The sequence below is a fragment of the Hyalella azteca genome, unplaced genomic scaffold (assembly GCF_000764305.2).
Source record: "Hyalella azteca isolate HAZT.00-mixed unplaced genomic scaffold, Hazt_2.0.2 contig1717, whole genome shotgun sequence".
Classification (NCBI taxonomy): Eukaryota; Metazoa; Arthropoda; class Malacostraca; order Amphipoda; family Hyalellidae; genus Hyalella; species Hyalella azteca.
Window position 1 is genome coordinate 119,676 of NW_025932020.1, and position 8,818 is coordinate 128,493.

Sequence of the window (8,818 nt, forward strand, 5' to 3'; positions counted from 1 at the left end):
GTAAATATTAAGATTAGTTGCTGAGAATTTATTTCCGTTCCGTGCCATGCGGAAAAAAGAATAAATTTATGTTTTTTGTAATATTTTACTTGTAAAATTTTTACATAATAAATTTATTGCACATTAAAATTATAAATACAGCTAAATATATTTTTGCGTGAAATTTATGCTCTTTTCTTCACTGTTAACAATAGATGTCCGTTGAAGTTATATGGTACATTACAGAATAATTATTCTAAAATAATACATATTTTTTACTTTAAATACTTTTTTTTACTTGCTTAAATTTGAATCATGAGTGAAACTCCCTCCTTGCTATTAATTTTCAGTGCATGGAAAAACTCAGCACAAAAGATTTAAATATCATATTCGTGCACATGGTTACAAATAAAAAAACTTGGCCTCTTCCATAAGTACGTCTATATTCCTCTATTTGAATGCATGATTAAATCAATAAAGTAAATTCAAAGTTTATTCACTTCAATGGAGCCAATATTTGGACAAACGCGAACGTTTCTATTGTAGAAAATTGACAGCGATAATTTGTGTTGGTGCTGATCGCAGTAATGGGTCTCCTGATAAATGATTGGCTTGCTGTCAAATATTAACTCATTACAAATCTTCCAGGCTTACATCACATTTGGGAACAAGTTTTTCGTGACGATCACATCGGGAAAGTTAATAAAAAACGAGATAGGGACACAAACTCTGCCACGTAGGATGTTCGTACAACACCAGCGCGTCATCGTAGACTGCCAGCTCGCCGGAAGGCGCCAGCGCAAGTGCGAGGTAGTGGCCGCAGTCGTGCATCGTGCCCACGTGCTCCACGACACTCGACAGATTATACACGCAATCCTCACAACCTCCCAAGAATTTGCTCGGTAATACACCGGGTATACTCGTAATAACTTTTGACTTTTCTCCGTCGCTGTCGAATAATAAAAGTTAAATCAAAAGTACCGATGGGATGCTACGGAAACGTTGACTGCGTACTGCCATCCCTCGAGTTTGGCATCCATCACAGAAGTAGTCACGAATCGTTTAACTGGAGGTGTGTTGTTACAAGTTTTCCTCCATGTTCCATTTATTGAGAGCCTCGGAGCTTTTTCCTGCGTTGTGGACAGGTAGCCTCACTAACGTCTCTTGCTGAGTCCCAACTCTCACGTTGTTGCATTTCGGGCATCGAACGGACCAGCTTAGTTCCATACGAAAGAGGTCTATTAAGGAATGACTAAATACTTGCTCTTCATACTTACTCGCCGATATTTGTAGTACGTGGCAAGTGAGGTGTCGTAGGAGACCTGTCACATACTCCTCAGCATCCTACTGCACATGAACAGCACTCAACGGCCAACTAGGGTGCGTCAATGGCAGTTTGTACAGGAACTGCTACAAGTCTGCTGATGCATGGCTTTCTATTGCCTCGGCTACTGCCGACACCAACGCACATGTGGAACACCAAAGCTGGTGTTTGCTGTGCAATTTTTACTTGGCATGCATTGCCCATGTTCCCACGAGGCATTTCCGAAGTCGAGGCACGTGTAGGATAGCCTGCAGTGAGGCTGCGATGTAGCTAGCATTACCCGTTGTGTTTTCGAACCCCACTCCAAGAAAAGTCCTGCTCACGAAGATACGTTTTACCATTTCTTCATTTACTTCTTGTGACATCCCTGCGGTTTAATCAAGTCGTTACTGCAAGCGTCAATCTATGTTACACTTCCCACGATTCTTCAAAATTTCATGCATGGTATCCTGAATACCGTGCACGAAGATCCAGAAAGCAGAGAGTAATCCGGAGAGTTCGTTCCGCCTCGCCTGCATTTCGTTGCTGCGCGCAATTCTCGCTCGGGCGAGGAGACACGCCGGGCCATCCCAGGGATGTTCCTCAGGGGAGGAGAGCTGCAGTCCTCGAGGCTGCTCGCTAAACATTAATAGTTGCCGCTGGTATAACGACTACCGATGCAGGATGCTTATTCACACTTTTGCCACGAGTTGGATATAGCATTAAATGTTATAATACTCTGATATAAAGGCATGCCTCTACAACCTTCGACGATACTGAGCACTTTTTCCACGTAAGAATTTTTCTGGATAAAAAAAATATTACGACAGAATTTGGAACAGTTTGTTAGTTTTTATAGTGAAGAGAATCTCCGGCGCAAATCACCAATATAATTTTATGGAAGACTCCTGTATTTCCGTGACATAAATGAAATGTTGATCACGATTACATTTCTCAAAAGCAAATTGCAAAAAAATAGTCGTAAGAAATTTTTCTAATATTAGTTACAATCTAGTTTATTTTAAAATAGAAGCCACACATTATACATAGTATGATTGAACTGTGTTTTTCTGTGGCCATTGATACTGGTTAGAAATTTGCGTGAGGCCGAACCGAAAAGTCCTAGCAAGCGTATGCTTATTGTTAAATTCAATAGCCTGTTCCTCAGCCTGTCCACGCAACACGACCTATAATGCCAGACTTTGATCGAGCGGAGATCGAGTGCCGCCACCCAGCCCCTCAACTCAGCGATTTGCGACGCTCTTCTAGCCTGCCTTGAAGTTCAAAGCGCGAACCTGAATGACGACTGCACCTTAAGCCTTAATTCTGACACTATTGAATGGGGTAGTGCCTCGCTTGTCTGATAATAACGATCCATTACGGTTTGAAGTATGAATTTTAAAGTAACACTACGATTTTCGTAGCACGGAAGCATAGCCAATGATCACGGTCCTTATTAATATGATCACGTTCTTTATTAATGCTAATTCTGACCAACATTTCAAATTCTCAGATTCTCATGGACCTTGGGAAATTTTTCCGTGTGTTATGGAGCGTGGGCAATTTTAATCACAAGAAGTTCGCAGCAAACAATTCAACGCACTCGTCCTTGCGTCCAGGAGTCCTGAGTCAGGAGAGGAGGTCGTAAAATGTCACACCGTACGACCCGGGGTATGACAGCGGCTTTCTACGGCTGTGACTTCGGCGTCCCTACTGACCAAAAGAATGTAGTCTCGCATCCAAGAACTCCCGAGTGAGGAACATCAAAGCAGTATTACCGAGCATCGGTATTTTCTCCTTGCAGTTTTAGCTCACAATTTAACTTATTCTCGACCACCAGAACTATTATGTTCGTGAGCAAAAGAAATGACTCGGTATTTTGTAGACTGCAATTAAGATTCAAGAAGCATGAGTGTCACTGAACTGAATTTTCGTGAGTTTCATACGCACTGAATAAATCCGTGATGTAATTGGTGATAAGAATGGCAGTATAAATAATGATATATAAAATAATATAATTTAAATTAACGAGATCACGTGCTTCTCGGCACTTCAGTCATCCAATTTAAATGACAAATATATTAATGTGCAGTAAAGTGAATTGGTCCGTTACTTACGCATGCAGAATATTAGAAACAAATTGTACACTGATTTCTTGCAGAAAATTTCAAGAACCGTGTCAAGATTTGCTCTCCCGAGCCTATCTATGAAAAGGTCTTTTTTTCTCCAGCAATGCCAGGGTAGTGCCAAAACCTCTGCTCGTTGATGCGCCCCCTGCTCGTTAATGCGCCTCCTGCTCGTTGATGCGCCTCCTGCTCGTTAATGCGCCTCCTGCTCGTTACTCGTTGATGCGCCTCCTGCTCGTTGATGCGCCCCCTGCTCGTTGATGCGTCCCCTGCTCGTTGATGCGCCTCCTGCTCGTTGACGCGCCCCCTGCTCGTTGATGCGCCTCCTGCTCGTTGATGCGCCTCCTGCTCGTTGATGCGCCTCTTGCCTGTTGCGTTCTCTGCTCGTTTTCGTGAGTGTTCTGCTCACTCGGATCAAGGAGAAGCCGCATTAGCAGCGAGCATAAAATAAATTAGTGGACCGGCACCCGAACTGATGTGCCGCGCCAGGCTCTGACGCCGCAGAGTTGCGGACTACAACATACGGGGGCCGGTCTACAACGTACGGGGCCGGACTACAACGTACGGGGCCGGACTACAACGTACGGGGCCGGTCTACAACGTAAGGGGGCTGGTCTCCTCGGCAGAAAGTCTCTAGATCGGTAATGCTAAGAAGCTTTTACAGCAGATTTATGCAGATAACTACAATATTACATGCTGTAAATCTAGAGTTCGTCGTTATTGAGTTACTTTCCATTTTTGTTCGTGAGATATCAAACGTTACGGTACTGGGGTTTCACATTCTGTCCGAAGAGCGATTTTGTTAGATTTGCGTCGAAAGTTTGCAGAAATACGACTCAATGTTACTAGGTATTCCACTGATCATTACACCATAAGGTTACTTATCCCTAAATATTTTTGCTCTAATAATTTAATAAAATTGAGAAAAAATGAATTTCAAACAGCATATATCATAAGAAGATTCCCATAAATCAGCCACCATTATACCTGAAATTGCAGCGACTGCATTTTCTTCTCAGCAAGTGATAAATTTCGATTATATGCAAAATATGGCTCAATAATGAAGCGCACTTAGAAGATAAAGAAATGAATCATTGTCGGTATTTCGAGATAAAAGTCGTAATTTGGGATTATCTGATCCTGCTTTAAAATTACATGTCAAGAATGATGCTTTTGTAGTGAAAGGTTTGTGCTGGTATCGCGATTACTTACATCGTATGCGTGGAAGTAAAACTTCGCTCTCTGGTAGGCTCCCGCTCAATGTACATTTAATAATAATCTCGTGGTATGCGGCATCAACAGACGCGAATTGCAGAGCAAGTATTTCATTTGAGCCCTCGGGACAAGCAGCTACAGCGTCCCTCTCAACTGAACTCTAACGTCGTAAAATATGCCTCAGAATTCGAGGCATTCAGCGGTATTTCCGTCCCGTTCTTTTCCAGTGTTCGGTATGCAAATTTAATATGAGTTCGTTGGTAAGTCCACGGAAAACAGCGTTCATATTCTAGACCGCCATTTCGCATTCTTTATTACAATGAATATGCTGAAATAATTGTACATTTTGGCTTTCATTTGATTTTGAATCCTTTTGTGGTCGAAAATTCTACTTTATTTTCAATTCAGAATATGCGTTTGAAAGCGCTGAAGCTAACGGAAAAATAGACAATAAAATTTTCCCAAAAATATAATTTTACATACACCATTGCAATGGTCTAGCAATATGGAAATTCATGTTTAAAACGAAGTGAAAATGTGTAGGCTAAATATTTCTTGGGTGTATCAAAGGCTCTGCGACGCTGCGAGGGTCAGTATGACACTTGCTGTCGTGGTGGTAGGTGGTGGTGTGTCGCGCCTCTCGTGCGTACCCTGCGTGAGTGGCTTGTAAGTGGACCACTTGATCCGGTCGCGTGTTCCTAGTTTGATGTAAGCCGAGATTACTGATATTCTAGACAGCTATTCCTGAACGAGCCCTGAATAAAATGTTATCATATGAGCACGTGTTAAAATCTCGCGGTGTAATAGAGTTTAGTCGTTCATGTGAGCGCGGAAAAATTTTCCTTTAATGAGAAATAAATTGTTGAAATAATGATGTCTTGACTGACCAGAAAAACCGCAGTAAAATTAGGTACACGATTTGTTAAGCAAACGAAAATTATTTTAATTGTAATCATAGAAAAAATATAATAACATATTTAACTTGTTAGCTTGTGCGTTTCCAAGCATGAAACTTTAATCGGAACAATTGAATCATCAGGACATTTAGTCAACATTGATGTATTAATAACATGATCAACTTCATGTTCAGTCGAAGTCAGATGTATTATAAATGATTATTCTTACGGAATTGCATCTTCAAATTTCAATGAATGAACCGCCCACAGTGAATGGATTGCTAAAAGTTTTTCCATTTTAATTTAAGTCTCCTATTTTATTATATTTATTTGTATGTTTCATTCAATTTCGATGAACCAAGACTCAAAAATCGTGTATTTATTTACTTTTTCCTCAAATTTATGTTAGAAGCGTAAAAATTCCCATAATATGATCTCTCCTAAATAAAGCAAAATTTTTTATTTAGGTACTTGGAAGACCATTTACTCAATACGGCGAACTTTAAAGTAATTGAATTATCGTTCGTCCTGCGATGAATTTTGTCAATTAGTGCTCTCTAAATGAATCCAAGAATAATAAATAACATCCTTGTTCCCTCTGTTCGCATAGTTCACTGATGTTCATGAGATATAAATTCTTACTAACGGTTCACTACATGCTAACCTAAACTCTAAATATTCCCGGTAAGTTTAACAGCCGGACTCGTCATGACATTTCTGTCAAATAATCAGCGTGTAAAGACCGGAAACTAATAACGGGAAGTTATTTGAATAATTGGCGCGTTGGGTGACAAATAATCGCGGGAAGATCTCTTCATAATCAGCCTGTTGAGAGACAATATATAACTGGAAGATCTCTCAATTATGAACATGTTGACGGGCATCAAGTAACGTGATGATTTCTCAATAATAAACATGTTGACGGGCATCAAATAACGAAAGATCTCTCTATATAATTGTATTGCTCGGCCTGACATTCATGAAGCAGCCATCAGGGCAGCGTGAGCACAAATGTTCATTTACGCTTGTTCAGTTCCAGTGTATGTCTTGGTACTCTTTTGTGAGGTTCGCGAAGCTAAAAAGCCTAAGGATTTCTTTACATAGAAAAATCAGTTTGCTGTCAAAGGGAAAAACGATAACAATTGGCATATGGCAATTTTTGCGTTTGTTGTTTGCAATCTGCATGGACTCAGTTCTGTGCTAACATTCACAAATTACGTCCACTGTGAGTATTTTAAATCATTTCGAACTATGTAATGCAGCCTATTAACTTTCATTCTTTAATATTTCGCGCATTTAATGATATTTCTTCGATTTAAATGTTTGTTATTAACACATAACATTGAAATTGGGTCACTAAGCGATTCGTCATGCCACAAACAGTAGCCAAGGGATAGTGAATGGTGAATTGCTTAACACGTTTTGTCACTTACGATAGCCTGATTATATAGTTAATAGTGAGTTGTTCACTATGTCCTCAGCCCGCAACAATCGCCGAGAAACAACGAACTGACATGAAAATTAAAATTAATCTAAAAATCTGGTGTCGCAGTAGCTTCAAGCTCCGCATTTGTATGCGGTGCGGCAAACATTCTCATCAGAACTACACTTCGCTGAGTTGTTGTTACTAGCGTAACGATGTGTATGACTTGACAGCCAGCCGAGTGAACATCGAAATAACTTGAGATAAGAATTTAAAAAATTATAACATGCATAAGAGTATCGAGAAAATTTTACTTGAATATAGGCAGGCCTGAACTTAACATTAATTGAGGGGAAATTGTGTTTGGATAGATGAAAATCTTAATTATACCCGAATGCTGCTTATTTTAGCTATTTATTGAGCAAAGAATGTTATCACCTGCAATGCTCTGTTAAATCTTTTTGAAATTTCACGAATAGTAAAAATTTTAAACTTGAAATAAACTATCCCTTCCCTGCAGCCTCCATAAGAAGGATCGTGTTGCATGTGAAGCAGCTTGAGCTCCAACAAGAATACTTGAGATGAAGTGTATTGTATAGTATGGTATATCCCGAATATAGTGAGTTTATATATAGTGCCTTCATATATTGGGAACTCATATCAACTTGTTAAAAAGTTGGAGTCTAGCATTGCATACGAAAGTTTTAATGCTAGGAAGAATCTTTATCGTGACGAACCACTATTTTTGACATTGATTCGTTGACTTGTGATTAACATCATCGATTGTTCCACCCCACCGTGCTATTCCCATGATTATTTTACCGCTAATCTGTCCATCCAATTAAAATTTTCACATGATCCATCAATTTACACGATTTTTTTCTGTTATTATAGTCGATACGCATTGAAAATTATTATTACCATTTCTTCCATTTTATAAAAAATTTGAATTTTTTAAAAATTTGTAACAACATTTAAATATCCAGTGATGATACGCCCTTATATTTCCCACTGAAGCGCGGATGATCATTCCATCAGTGATGACGTAAACATTTCAAATGCTTGCCTTCACTCCCATACAGTGCAATATTAAGCCCATGAAAATGCCCGATAATTTCATCCCGGCTTAGAGCGGCGTCTGAAGGCCGCAGCAATTCGTGCCTCGACCAAAAGCCTGGCATTGTCCCGCAGACGACCAGGCTCTGTTTCAGGACCCGTTTTAGACACGGAAATTAATTACTTGGAGCGAACCAATTCATGCTTGTAATTTACCACACGTATCCAACAAACACGCCTTTGTTTTGTCCAAGTTACATGCTAGCTTTAGAGGAGTACAATGCCACAGCATGCGGCTTATTGCTGGGCGTTGTCGTTCAGCCAAACCCAAGGAATCTTATTGAAGTTGCCGTTGAAGAAAATCTCAATTTGAACCTGACGCTTGTCAAAATTCAACGCAGCGCATGCAATGCTATTGATCTCAGCGCTATAGAGATCATGCGCATGGATTTTCTTTTCGCTTCGTTCCAGAATCTTTTCGTAAACAGGAAAAAATTTATGCAACCGCATCTTCCGTTTTACTTTAGTCTAGTTATTTCATCATCTTCACGATCTAGTAGTAGTAAAAAAGTAAAAATTTGCAGCACTTTTTTTGGATTGAAGTTTCACATGTTTAATTGAATTAAATCTCTTCAACATCATTCAGTTGTGGCTGATATTTTAATTTTCATCTAGAACTCTAATGGATGTTAAAACTTGTAAAACATTGCCTGAAATGAAGTAGAAATTCTAAATTCAATTAGATTTTGAAAACGCGAAATGCTTTTGAGATCGCAGCACATTGTTGATTAAAGAGCGGGGCCAAACTGGCTGTCGCTAG